The following is a 15,157-nucleotide window of genomic DNA, read 5'->3' as shown; positions in this document are numbered from 1 at the left end:
AGCCCACTATTTCCCTCCCCAGTAAAGTACCTAACTGTCCTCCCTCCCATCCCACCACTTCTTTCTTTGTGAGAACTCTGCTCTCCACACACACCATCCTGAATGCAGGTGCCTTGCTGGCTGGGACCGAGATGCTTCAGTCTCACACAGCCTGCATCCGTTCACTTTCCCCTTGTTACCTTAAAAATCCTTTCCTGAGTCACCCACAAATCTGATTCTGAACTTCACAAAGTGCTGAGGTTGCAGTCACTGTGTGCATACCTCCCAGGTTTTGACTAGGTTTCCTTCACAGGATCTTCATTAAGGAGCTGCATCAAGAATTTTAAAGAGGCTATTCTTACATCTGAGCAGCGGAGCCTGCAAAAAATTTAAATGGCTTTGAAGCGAGAGTTAACCAGGTACAGAGAGGTCGCAGGTCCTAGTCAACAGTGTCATGAGGCAAAATGTTCTTCAAAGGCTCAGAGTGGCTTCTGAACGCGAAGTCGGCAGGGAGGAGGTGCCAGGCAGTGAGTGGGGTGAGTGACACAGGGTACGCTCCCCTAGCTGGGGAATAATTGGATTTTTTTCTAGTTTTCCAAACAATTTCTTAATAACTTTTTCTCCTATTGTCACATACCATTTCCTACGAATTAAGAATATCAATGTCAGTCATTTGGGCCACTCGGGAGAAGCAACAGGATGCCATTCACAGTGCTGGGACATGACAGCCACACCAGTCTAGGTTGAAAGACCAGTGGGGGTATTTCCAAGGTAATCACGGGCATGCAGCAAACTCCCCAGCTTCAATTACCTCATCTCAAAGGTGGGGCCAATAAAACTACTAAGCAATGTGCGTGATGATTATGACCAACAACTGTTTACTAGGTAAGTGCCCGTGAAATCTGCAGCTTAATGGGGAATGAGTATGACCAACGAAGCCCAGTCTACCTGGTCACATGCGCCCTGCCTTCCTGCCTTGGTGCAGCAGCAGAGCTTGTTTAGCTGAGATGAACGCCCCCAGAGCAGCCCCAACGGGGAAGCTCCCAGCTCTGCACGGCGAGGCATGTTCCTTTCCTTCTCAGAGCTGATCACAGTTTGCAGTCATCTGTTTTTATGTTTATCCCTTTTGTAACTGCCTCTCCTCCGGAGTTTTTGCTCAAGCAGCGCAGGGCCAGGTGTGTCTTGCAGCCTGCCGGATATTCTGGGCTGGGAAACAGCCGACCCCACATCTGGCTCTGGTGCTGAACGGAGACGGCAGAAGGCCCAGGGGCCCATGCTGAACCGAGGCCCCTGCACCCAAAATTATTGTCTGACTTTCGGCAAATTACACAGTCTTCTTTACCCTGAGATTCCTCATCTGTCCATGAAAATAACTGCCCATGGCACACAGAGTTACAAGGATTAAAGGAAATCACCAAATTCACAACCTAGCCAAGGGGCTACCAGTGCGCCCTCAACAGGCAAATGCTGCATTTACGGCTCTGACACACACCAAGCGGGGCGGCCGCACACAGTGAACACTGCTAAGTGCCAGTGTGTTAAGTGCTCCATGTGTCCTACAATACTCTTTAGAACTTACAACAATCCCAGGAAGAAACGAATATTATCATGCCCATTTCACAGATTCATCAACAGGTTAAGAGAGGTTACATTCTACTCCAAGGCCCTATGGTGAGGAAATGGCGATTTAAACTGGAATCTGGGCCCAGGCCTTGGCTCCATCTCTCTCCCATCCACCTGACCACTTGCCTATGAATTCCACCTGTCCAATACCTAAGTTTGCAGCCGGCCAGCTCTTAAATGCAATGTGTGCCACCGTTTGTCAATGTTGGTTAATTACCATAAACTGTTCTCAGAAACCACTACAGTAAAGAAAGGTGGACTTAAGAAATTCTGCATTGCATTCTCCTGTAATGTGCAGAAACCCTTCCCTACACCACCAAATACTTTTTTATGCTTCCTCCATGTTTATGTTTGCACACGGCTTATTAAAGTAGGAGGTACCTGCAGTAATTCCATCTCGGTTGCTTTCCAAGGTTGCAGATTATCCATAATCAGTCCGTGAACGAAAATACTACAATGGGAATGAAAATACTGCAACCATGTCAGTAAACAAAGAATGCTGAAACCAAGTCATTAGCGGCTGCCGCCAACCCCCAGCGAGGACAGGCCTGCAGCCCAGCCACTGCAGCAACTCACAATGGTGCCCTCTGAGCAGACTCAGAATAAGAAAGGACAGGATACTGGCCCTAGGTAGCTAGGTACTTGTTTAAAGAATGAATTCAGGGAGTCCAAAATTTTTGCTTCCTCCCATACATGGAAAAGCACTAAATTCTTGAACTTGAGATACCTGGCTTTCTTTAGATAACAAGCAATCTTTTATTGTTCCAAGAACCTGGTCTTTGTTGTAAAGCTCCTATATATCCTAGCTCCTCCTCAACCTCTTGGGAGCATTCCCTCAGAGAGATCTGAGAGGCTGTCATCCCCGCTCGAGTCTTCCCGCCAAATAAAACATAACTCTTAACTTTTAGGCTGCACATGTATTTCAGTCAACAGTTTTGGACACCATGAAGGGACCCAGAGCAGACTCTTTCCACCTGAACTCTCCGAGTAACTGGGGCCTTTGTACCAGCAGTGGCCCTTTGTGCTCATCCACCTCCTCGGGGAGTCCAGATGAATTTGAGTGAGTCTCTCCTGGTTCTCTGATCTCCCATATTGGTTGATAATCCTGAGTTTTATTTCGCGGTGTTTCCAGGTACCTGGCCCTCCAGTTGAAGGAGACTGGGGGGAATTACCCACCCAGTGGAGACATACTGGGTGGGACCTGGTTGAAAGATAACGAGAAATACCCACCTTGAGGAGACGTCCGAAGTGGGCTGGTGGAAACTTATCAGGAAAATACACACCCAGTGGAGACGTCCTGAGTGGGTCCAAGTTGAAATACACTGGGTTCAGGACTGAGTGGTTAGGTAAGAGGCTGGTCTAAAGTTTTCCTCAATTTGGTTACCTCCACTGAATTTTTCAGGATAAAAGTAAAACTCTTATGAGGAACCTTTCAACTCCACAAATGGGACCCTCCTCCTGGCTGGTAACAGCTTTCTCGGGTGACAGAGAAACTTGCAGGAGTGGTAGAGGCAAAGATTTCATGCCATAGAGTTGTCCCTGCTGGAAATCTTACTAGCAAATTTATTCTGAGAACCCGACCTTACAATGGGGAATAGAACTTTCAAAAAAAAAAAAAATAAAAACCAAAAAAGAAAAGAAAAAGAAATAACAGATTGCCTGCCTCCAACTATTACCCCAGCCAGGTTTATGTACGTACAAAACTTACAACATTAATTGGGAATTAGAAAAAAAAATCTCACTCTGAAAGTAACTAACGAGGCCTGATAAAAATATTTTTTGGAATTCTGAACTTCTAAAAACAAAATCCCCGTTAGGGGGAACTTGGATTTCTCTTCCTGTGTCCTTGAAATATAAACGTTTTATCTTTCTCTGTGTCTTTTAAGTGTGTGTATGTATGTATATATATGTTTACTTTTCTTTTTTAAGGAAACCTTGGACTCTGCCATACAAAAGGTTCAAATATTGTGTACATATGGTGGCCATGCAAATAAGTTGGGATTCTAAACAATTCTTTGATTGTACCAATTTTCAGATATTTTGCCATCTTAAACTTTGTTGCATCAGCCTGGACCACAAAGGCCTTTAGCTTTTGGAGAATAAACCTTTGAATTTTATTTAGGCAACAACCCCACTCTCATGTGGAAGAGCCTCTTCATCTTATTGGTTTAAAATCACTATATATATATAAATTGATGGCCATATGATGGATCCTTTAATTTGGGAAAACTTTTAAATTGGTGAAAGTTGAAAGAGATCTCATTATAAAGAGCTGTTTTATTGGTACCTATTAAAATCAAGTTTAAAGGTAGAAAATTATATCTAATGGTTAACCTAAGAAATTAGTTAAAAAAATAAAACTGGTTTGAAAAACTACATTTGTGTTTTTCCTTTCCGATAAATGGTTCTAGAGATGTTAATAAAAACTTAGAATAATTAATGTTAATTAGATTGAATAACTGGAAAAAGGATTGTAAAAATGTCCAAAAAAAAAGATAAGGGGCTTATCCCAAGTGGATAAATATTTTTATATGGTTATTTTGAATGAGATAAATAAAATGGACATTTTTGGATTTAGATACAAGGTTTTGATAATACACTACTTAAAGTTAAAAAAAAAAAAAAGGCCAAAGAGATCACCTACTGCCCCCCAACATTAAAGATCAAACAAGTCCGTTTTATTTACCACAGTTTAAAATGTATGTATATATAGACTGAAATACTTGATCAATGATTGGGACAACAGACCAATTAATCAAATTAAAAACTGAGAAGGGTCTAAGCTCTTTGGCTGAAACTTGGGCATCTAGAGACTTTTCTATAAAATTAGATACAATGCACAAAAAAAAAAAAGGCTTCTGGCACTCCTTCTAGAAATAAGAATTATTGATTAAACCTAATAAATATAAAAATTAAAGGTATAAGATTTAATCAAATTGAGATAAAAGTTTGTAAAATTGGTATATTTAAATGGTCTTTATATAAAAGTTTTGCTTAATTATGTTGTGGGATAGATCTGTTTCAATGGAAAAACGCTTCCCCTTCTTGGTATTATAAGGCTGGGCACATATCTGTCCCTCAGAAAATATTAATTGAACAAATTAAAGGAAACCAATAGAGTAACATGAGCCTTCCAGTATAATGTAAAACTAAAAATTTATATTCGGTGGCTAATAAAAAAATATAGTAAGAGGTTTACCCTGGGTTTAACTTATAGCTCAAGGAAAAGAGACCTTACTAAATGCCTTATGCAAGCTTTGGAAGACATGATAAAGTAAACCTTAAAGTTTTAAAACATGGAATTCTTTGTTTACAGCTCTTCTCACTGATAAAAATAATGCCAATTAAGGAGATAAAATTGGGTCTGGGTGACAGAGCAGTTCTCTGGGGAATTGGAAGAGTGTGTCTTTGTCTTGCAGATCAGAAATGTAAACACAGCAAACAGTGACCTAGGACTGAGCTTAATTAGCTCAACGAAATAAAACTTAAGGCCAAGAAATTTTTGGCATTTTAGAACTCAGAACTCTGACGGGTCCTTCAGACTTTGTCAAGAAATCTTAAATGTCTGTTTCATAAACAGTAAGCCTTAGTGATTTGAGTAAGCAAATTCACTTTACTCCAACTATTATTATACCTATCTTATAAGTAAGTTTTAAAGTGAAGCTATGAGATCTCTAGCTTTTGTCTGTTTATAAGACTGCATACACATTATAGATGTGAGATACTTCTACAGCTAAAAAAAAAAAATCAAAGTCAAAATGCTCTGCTTAATTGACGTAAAAAACAAGAGCTTACAAATTAAGTATTTTTAAAATAAAAACTGACCAAATTGAATTTCAGCTTCACGTGAACTGGAAAATATTCAATATTAAGATAATATTTGATATAGTTTAGTTTAAGAATGTTCTAATTAATATAGACATCTTTAAAGTCATCAATATTAAGTATAATACATTTACTGTACATAGGTTTAATGAAAGTCAAATACGATCCTGTTATATCTGTTGCAGATTGGTCAAGAAAAAAAAAACAGTAATGTGGTGTGGTAAAATTTTAAGTAAGTTAAATGCAAATGAGATGAGAGCTTTGGGTAAATTTTTAAAATATATTTTTAAAATGTATGTTTAAGATAATCTCTAAATGTTTGGTATCTTTAAATTCTAGAGTTGTACTAAATTAAGTCAAATGATAGGATTTTATTAAATAGCTATGCCATTTTCAGATAAAATAAGATTGAAATATGAATTACTTAACATGTAACTTCCTCTTACAGAGAAAATAAAGGTGTTTAGAAATATTAATAAATGGTTGGCTCCACCCTGAAATAATCTCTATTATTAAGGGAATGATCTCAGTATCCTAGGAAAATAAGATAAATGTGTAAAGAAGTTATAAGAATGGAATTATATTTTGTTAATGAAAAATAGTGAATATCTCCTGAAGCTGGTTAATTCTAAATGGAAGAGAATATAAGGGACACACTAATATGAGTATAGAAAGCTGTGGAAGGCTTGTGGAAGAGGAACCCTGAAGAAAGAGTTTCGTACGTGGTCGGAATTGGCTAAGTTTAGAATCAACTTAGGCAAAGTAAATAAATCTTAGAAGTAAGCAGGTACAAGACTAGATTTGGTTTTCTCGCTGTTAAGAGGAAAATATTTTCTTAAAATGTTAATCCACCTTCAGTAACAGATTGTAAAGCTTCTTATACCAATTAACTGATCTGTTCTGCCATTAGCTTTGACGTACTTTCTTCTTAATGAATTAGTACTACGTTACAGTGATCTATATGTTTATCTGACCAAGTGTTCTGAAATCTTTTAACATGTTCCCCAAATATCAATTTCTAATTAAAGTTCTTTTAATCTCCAGTTAAGTTTGGGATGCTACAGAGGGCCCCTGAAACATCCCAAAGAGAGATTTTAATCTATTAAGTTTCATTTGGCATGTTAAATAACATGGTATTGTCAAATGAATAATAAATCTTCTAAGGTTATATTGTATGAGAAAATATTATTAATATAGATATTGTAGAAATTAAATGGACTCCCTAAAATTCTGGTATATCTGAAACGTTACCAGTGATAATTCTGGGTATAGTGACCAGGTTTCTTTATCGATTATAGTGTAACAGTTTAACCATGCTTTTAAATCTTTTGTCATTTATAGACAGTTAATGGTTGTCTTCTGATGGTTTTGCAAAATGCTTTCTCTTCAAGGAGATTTACTGGTTTCTAATAAATTTCAAACTATAGCAGTGAATTAAACTGGGTAAGAAATTTTAAAGTTGCAATGAAAACTGTGATTAAAAGAATTAGTTACATGGGACTAAGTAAACTGGTGAATATGGTTATAATTTTTTATTTTGTTTAAAATACTACTGGCTTTTAACCTGTTTCCCAGACATAAAGAATCTCTTCTCTTTAAGCTAGTTATGATTGACAGCAATTTGATAAATTATACCTATGTAATCAGAGTTGGAATAGTATCTTTTCTCTCTATCTGATCCCTCAATCGACTAAAAACTCTTAGGTCCCCAGTGGCTCTATCAGACAAATGAGGAAGATCATCTCCTAACAGATATAGGAATCTCAAGGTATTTTGAGGATTTTAAAGAGAAAATAATTTACCTAAATCTGTAAGGCAGAAATCCATGACAAGCCCTTGACGGGGCTTTCCTGGCATGAGCAAACCTTATTAACATTCTACCCTGAGACTCCTAATTAAAAGTTCCAACACAGCCAATTTAAAAATGCCTATATGATCAAATAATCAGACTTAAATTGTAAACAAATTAATCTTGACATGGCTTTATTTGAGAAAAATGAGGGTAACTTTAGAGAGAAAAAAGATTATAATTTAGTGGATATTAAATTCTAGTTTTGTTAATTGAGGTCTGTATTTACTAAGACACTTCCCAGATCATTCCTTGCTGTTATGTCACATTGCTGTACAGTTCAATTGAATTATGAATTGGATAATCTAGGTTTGTTTCTGAAGCTCAGTAATCTATCCTTGGGTAAATTTCCAATGCCCCATGACCTGCGGCCAGGGGATTATACATACTGGAACAGGCATGACTTAAAGAACTCTCTCCAACCTGAATGGAAGGACCCTTTATCAGGTACTCTTAACTAGACCATACACACCAAAGCTGAAGGAAATGGACTTTCGGGTTCATTTCCTATCAGAAATAGCCCCTGCAGTGCACTGGCCTATAGAGCACTGCTCACCTTAAAACAATGCCCAAATGGAGAAAAAGCTACCAGGCCAGGATGAGAAGAAGACGACCTCTGAGGTAGACAGCTGACCCAAGAAACCGGACCAGGCCTGCATGACAATTACTGTGATAATTTCTCCTACCTTTAATTATGAACTACTCCAATTGTTAAGTTTATGTTAAATTACCTATGTCTAGTACTTCTGTGTTACCTTGGTGGGTTTCCCTACTCCAAGGCTCTAACTAGATAGCCCTCAGAAACATTATTCTAAAAATAAATTATAGTTCTGTTTAGGCCATTGTTAATCTTACAAGGTGGGAGACATCACCTGGCCAATTAATACCTGCTCTGACCCTGACCATAAATATGAAATTTCTCATAAGATCACTCAAACTCAATCAGAAACACAAGCAAAATTTTAACCCAAAAATACAACTTCTTGACTATTAAATTCTTACTCGTGACTTTATTAACGTTACTAGCTGTATTACTGATATACTGTCTATTTTATAAAATTGTTGTCTGTTACATTTCCCAATGTGTAACTAGGCCTACAAGATTGATGATGGCTAAACATCTTGAAGAAATAGATAAGATTTATAACCCTGAATAAAGTAATTGTAATAGTGTGATTCTAGGTATGGGAATGAGCAATGAAGGGTAAACACTTCCTGGATCATAATAGACTAGTAAGACAGGTGATCCAGAGAACTTTTAGTATCAACAGGGCCTGATAAAAAAACTAACACCTTGAATGGCAACTCAGAAGATTCTTCACCTGAACTAGGATTGAGCCATCCTAGCACCATGGGACAAAATTGGTCATGAAATGTCTCTCAAAACATTGGCAGAATTTAGGACCAAGGGGGAGCACTGTGAATGAAAATACTGCAACCATGTCAGTAAACAAAGAATGCTGAAACCAAGTCATCAGCGGCTGCTGCCACCCCTCAGGGAGTGCATGCCTGCAGCCCAGCCTCTCAGCCACTCACAGTGGTGCCCTCTGAGTGGACTCAGGGTAAGAAAGGACAGGATACTGGCCCTAGATAGCTAGGTACTTGCCAAAGGGATGAATTCAATGACCCAAATGTTTGCTTCCTCCCATACATAGAAAAGCACTAAATACTTGAACTTGAGATATCTGGTTTTCTTTAGATAACAAGCAATATTTTATTGTTCCAACTACCTGGTCTATCTTGAAAATCTTCTATATATCCTAGCTCCTCCCCTACCTCTTGGGAGCAGTCCCTCAGAGTGATCTGAGAGGCTGTCATCCCGGCTCGAGTCCTCCAGCCAAATAAAACATAACTTTTAACATTTAGGCTGAACGTTTATTTCAATGAAGTCCCAGAATAGTCACAACTCATAAATTCTGTAATGGAACACACTGGATCAGGAACCAAAAGTGTGTTTTAGTCCGGAAAAACTACGGTTTCCTCTTTCTTCCTGTCATTATACAATCCCACCGGAACTCATTAATTTGCTGTCTGCTTATCTGGCAACCAAACTCAGAGAAGAGTCAACTCAGCAGAGTGCTCTACTGGGGAGAACACCCCGCAGCAGCACTGCAGGCTACCTGACCTCCTCCACGTTCTGCTGACCCTTGGTGTCCTCCGTGGAGACCAGGCCAACAGAGCTGTTCCCAACAGCTGTGAAGTCCCACATGTTAAATAAATCATTTTATTTTATACGATATTTTACATATATACCCATCTCTGAAAACAGATTTGCCAGAAACCCAAATCTTCAGCATCAATCTGCAAAGGCAAATCCAGTCCGCAAGGGAAAACAAGACTTAAGACGAAGCTAAGGAGTCCAAAGTATTCTCCAGGGCCGTCAACCAAACTGCTTGCAGGTCTGCAGCTGCAGGCGGCAACATGTCTGCATTTAAAGCAACCCCTTCCTGCCCTCGGGTGCTACAATGTCCCTGTACGCCCTCCCTTCTCAGGGTAAGAGCAGCCGCTGCAGAACCTTGCAGGGAAGCAGTGACAGGACTGGACAAAGAGGATCAGAGCTAAACTAAGCCTTATGATGACACGAGCTTGTCACTGTGTCACTTTACAGATGAAGATATATATAGAGAGGTGGGGTGATCTTGCTCAAAGTCACACAGCTAATAAGTGGCAAAGTCTATAACTCTGCTCCTCCCTCTGGTGTGACGCCCCAGCTGGGACGCCCACAGGGTTCTCTCGTGCCTGCCTGACCAGTCCTTTCCTGTCACTCATAACACACCACAGTGTCTGACCCTAGCCTACCTTTTCAGCATCTTTTCCCTGCAGTCTCGCAGGAACAAGGCGGTTCGGGCCACTGTATGACCTCCGGCTCCCAGAAGCCTCCGTGCTCAGGCTGGTCTTGCCTGTGCATCTGGCCCCCTGCTCAGAGGCTTTTCCTCCCCTGCAGAAGGACGTTTCCACTCTCCGCAGGGACACCCCCTCAGGGAAGCCCTCTTCTCGCCCTCAGAACGGCAGGTGTCCCAGGCCACATCCCAAGCTGCCCCATTAGGACTGCGGGTGCCCAGGTTTGCTAGTCAGACCAGCAGCCTCAGACCCAGGGATTATGCCCGGGTCACCCTGCAAACCTACTGCCCGCCTCACAGCCCCCAGCCAGCAGCTCACCTGGAAGTCACAGCAAGTGCCCCACCCAATCCCGAAGTCTTCATTTGCCAGCACCGCTGACGGCAGGTTTCCAACCTTTGGTCAGTTTTGCACAAAACAGCAGCTTCAACTGCGAAGCAGGGGGTTTTCTCTTCTGCTCCCATCCTTACTGGAAACGTCAAGGGAAACAAAAAGGCCTTTTCTCAACACTTTTGTGATGACACCCTCCCACCCACAATACTCACATGCTCAAGAGAATTGGGTCCACGTGATTTTGTTTCCCTTATGCTAAGTGGCTCAAAACACTGCGGGATTCTTTCTCTTTGGAGGGTATTTGTACTCAGTTTATCGGCTTTAATCTGTTTTTTTCTCCTTCAGTATCCCTAGAAGTTGCCACTTCTTACTCCCTTCAGCAGCCTCCCTCCCAACATCCAGTCTAGGAAATCAGCTGTGACGAGGGGCCTGGGGGCAGTCACAGAAGATACAACTAAGGCACAGAGAGGCGACATAATTTACCCGAGAAGATCAGCTTCAAACCCCAACACTGTGTGTCACGTCCCTCTGTTTAACTCTTATGCTAAGCAAGCTAACTTTTTCTAGATTATGATTATAAACAGATGAGGTATCAAAATACATACAAGGACACACATCAACTCTAAGATGTTCATTAACTCCACTATTTTGTTTCTATTTATTTTATTTCTATTAAAAAAATTAAGAACCTCTGCAGTCAATATAGCAAAATGTTACTGGGCTTTAAATACAGAATATAGAGGTGTTAAGTGTGTCATTACTCATCCTTATTTGTATGTTCACAAGACAAACTGATTTGAAAGTCTCTCTCCCCTCCCCCTACTCACTACTGGCTCTCACCAGAGCTCCCAAACCACACATCTAACAGCCTTTCACTTTACCCATAGCTGAACTCATCAGTTTTTCCCCAGAACACCCTCTGCAGCTTTCCCTCCTGAGAGCACAGCGGGACCATCATTTACCTCATTAATCTACCCAGAAACCTGGGCCTTACTCCATCCTAACTTCAGAGACAGTATTCATCCTTTCCTTTTTACCATCTAAACATGCCCTCAATCTGTTCACTTTTACCCACTGACCGTCCCACCGCTCAAGTGGAAGCCACCAACACTGCCCACCTGGACTCACGGGTCTCCAAAGTGGCCCCACAGCCACTCTCCCATACTTGAGACAAATGGGATTGTGTCACTCCCGTGCTTTTTGGCCTCTTTTCAAACCCACTGTTCTTAGAAGAAATTCCAATTTCTTCACCTGGTGAAGGTCTTTGCCATGAAACTGTCAGCTCAGGGAGGGCAGGACCCCCCCTCTCCCCTAGGACCCGCCCTCTGGCAGAGCATCAGCTTGGAATGACCTGCTGAGCTACACCAGCCTGTATTCTAAACCTGGTCTTGAGTTCTTAGCAAACTGCTTCACTTATCCATACAAATCCAAGGTAGATTAGAAAGATTTTAGATGTTGAGCTAGACTGTTGATTTGGGGATTTTGCACTAGCAACCTGCAAGTACATGTTCTAATGATTCTGTCTTCTTAAAACCACACCCAGATTTAAGTAGTATTTGTGGAATGTCTTCGAAGTAAAAGGGACTGTACTTTTACAGACTTTATGTTTTATAACATGAACAACCCGGACAGGGTCACAAATGGAACTGCCTCACAAGTGACAGAAGACAGGTGAGAGACATATAGCAACAGGTCACAAAGATGGTAAGAGCAAAGTTGTTTCTCCAACCCCTCAAAAATTTTTTGAAAGAACCGAAAACTCTGAATTTTGAAAGTAAAATAGTATCATATAAAGAAATAAAATAATCCTCTTCATCAGGGTTTCAAGATCTGACTCCAGAATTTTTAGCATGCAATATTGAATCCTAGCACAGAAAAATCAGATGGACTAGTGGTAAGTAAGTTCCAGGAAAACTGCAGTAATTCCTCCACTTATAAAAGGACATAAACTCACCTGCTGAAGGTGAATGTAGACCGCATTCTGGAGAAATTCGGAAGATTCCAGGCTCCGCTTCTCGATGGCGAGGATATGGACAACTTCAAAGCATGCTTCTTACTGAGTCAACAGCATTCTTACACTGCAGGGGGAAACGGAGGCCCCCAGTCAAGAGCAGAGATTTTCCTGTCGTGTCTCACATCCCGTGCCTCGGGGACTCAGTGCCCTGCAGCAGCCCGGCCCCAGGCGAGAACCTGCAGCGTGTCCCACCCAAGCAGGAGGTGCAATGTGGTTTAGAAATCCCATCCCCGATGGGGGCAAGAGGGGCTGGTGGTGTTGAGTGTACCTATAAATGCCCACATAAATATGCCTGCATTCATTCAAGTGATACAATCAATAGTAGCAGGCTATTTAACAAAATTTCAATTGTCAGTGGAAATTTACCATTCCTTTTCGCTTGTCCCCTGCACTCTGAGACAGGCTTAGGCTCTCTCACACCGGCAGCTCTGAAGCAATAGTTGTGAAGTCGTTTTACTTTGCTGCAAGTGTCCTCACTTCCTGTGTTACTGTGATTGTCTTCTCTTAACACAGTCAGATGTCTTCCTGGATCTCTCCCTGCGTTCCTTGCTCCTGCTCCTCAGATCCTAAGATAAAGGGCAAGTGAAGACACATGACCAGAAAAGGCACCGTGGACTTGAACAAAGTCCTCAGTGATCCCCTAGATGAGTGCTGCCCACCCCTTACCTTCGATTCTCAAGGTTCTGCCCAGGGTGACATCCAGACAGGAAATCGTCCTGGTCAATTAAAAGCTGTGTGGCCTGGGTGCGGGGACAAGTGCAGGAGCTGGTTCCGGAGCCGGGTCCCTCCCCACCTCTGCTCCTCTTTCTCTCGAGGCCCCACTACCAAGCCCCCAGGCTCCCTGATATTCTGTCCTTATCTTCTACTCTAATCCAAGCCCTTTTCCTCTTCCTTTATTCCATAATTATCCCCAGTTGAAGTGGTTTTTCAGTTACAGTATCTGAAAAAATTTCCAGCAGCTGAAAAAGAGGTCTCCAGAGGTCAATGCCCATACGCTGGTTCCTGAAGAGAGCCCCTGGTTATGGGGTCCCTCACCAACACCCACGGGGCATCAGACATGTTGCAGGGTCGGCCACCCCCAACAAGAATTTGCTGTGACCCCAGTGCCCGCACAGCATCCCTGCTCTCATAAATGTATTTGGCCCACTTACCCGTTACTAAGAAGCAAAATTAAAAAAATTGCTCATGTTTCTTACTAAAATTATTTATGAGGTAGATAAAGAAATTGTAATAGAAAAGAATAAATTTGACTGCATGTTAGATCTGTTCCTTTGGCTTTAAACCTGTGCCGTTTTCTAGGCTCAGACTTGTTAGCTCTGTACCTTTTGTAAAAGTAACTTGCCTTTAGCCTGAAATATCCAGGAGAGCCTATTCTCCGGGCTCTGAACTTTCAGGATGTTAACTCTTCTACACTTATGTAGAGATGGCAAGTTGCAAAATAGAGAATAATCTTTGTTTTTTTTTGGAGGTTTTACAGGGGCACCATGATTTGACACACATGGACAGCTGCAAGAACAAAGGATTCCAAGAACAAACAATTCGTACAGCAAGAAGTTTGCAACAACCAACCATACCCCCGCCCCTTTTTAGTCTAAAAGGAGACTGAATTCTGACTTGGGGAAGAGGGTTCTCCAGGATATCAGTATGCCATCTTCTGAGTCTGCCAGCTTTTCAAATAAAGTCACTATTCTTTGCTCCAACACCTCATCTCCCGATTTATTGGCCTGTCATGCAGCAAGCAGAACGAGTTTGGACTTGGTAACAAAATGACTGCATTGGTGGTAGTATGTCTCCACTCTTTCCTCAACTCCAATATGTCACAACCTATCAATTTGATATGCTGTTTAACAACAAAACCAAAAAACCTATCATAGGGAATTGATTCTATGGAAATAAAGTTATTTCTATTCCTTCAATACTTGTTTTTCTTTTCTATTTTATTTTGTTTTGCTTATTGAAAAGAAATTAAAAGTGAAATCATTTTATTTCACCTATTTTTTTATAGCTACATATTTTAAATACTACAGAAAGATTTAAATTGCATTAAAATTGTTCATATATTAGTATAAAGATATATACACAATCAATGCGGATTAAGAAAGGAATGGATATTTACTAAAAATCCACTGCACATCCAGTCTTTTACAACCATATCCTGGAATATAAGCACTAGAACCCAGGGTTCCCCCACTCCCTTTCTCACTGCCGAGTGCCTTAGTAATCAACAACCAAGGCACCATCATAGAACAACGCGATCAGTATTTTAGGTATAAATGAGGGAATTAGCTCATTCAATTCTAAAACAAAAACCTTAAAATAAATACTGAACTTATTTACAGACAAAAAAATTCTACACAAATAGTAGTTCCTTCCCCAAGGTCAGAAAGCTAATAACTGGTAAAGGCAAGATTTGAACTCATCTGCCTGATTCTAAAAACTAAGGTGGAAATCACATTTGATTTTGGAGGGTCCAGCAGCACAGCCTATAACCTTATCTTTGTTCAGATCTAGCCATAGACAGCCTGAGACAGCACCCCATTCCTATGGAACTCGAGGGCTAACGATAACACAAAGGATTTTATATCCAGTAGTTTCTTAGGTCTCATTTATTTAAAGTGTCAGCAGGTCAGCAGAAAAAACTCTGGGAAATATGAGTGGGTTCAGAGCTTTTTGCTGATTAGAGACTCTATTTATCA

General features: G+C 40.8%; 1 long non-coding RNA gene across 2 annotated transcripts in view; it reads right to left on the bottom strand.

Moving 5' to 3' along the window:
• LOC141574269 (uncharacterized) overlaps window positions 1-15,157 on the bottom strand; it is a 70,141-nt gene that overhangs the window by 21,392 nt on the left and 33,592 nt on the right. For both annotated transcript variants that reach the window (XR_012501180.1, XR_012501179.1), the window contains exons 2-4: window positions 12,828-13,027; window positions 12,402-12,525; window positions 10,436-10,583 (exon numbers count right to left, since the gene is read on the bottom strand). This is a non-coding gene — a long non-coding RNA (uncharacterized LOC141574269). The remainder of the gene's footprint in view (window positions 1-10,435; window positions 10,584-12,401; window positions 12,526-12,827; window positions 13,028-15,157) is intronic.

The sequence above is a fragment of the Camelus bactrianus genome, chromosome 20 (assembly GCF_048773025.1).
Source record: "Camelus bactrianus isolate YW-2024 breed Bactrian camel chromosome 20, ASM4877302v1, whole genome shotgun sequence".
NCBI lineage: Eukaryota > Metazoa > Chordata > Mammalia > Artiodactyla > Camelidae > Camelus > Camelus bactrianus.
The sequence above is the reverse complement of the archived record's forward strand: the minus strand, read 5'-3'. Positions and strand labels throughout refer to the sequence as shown.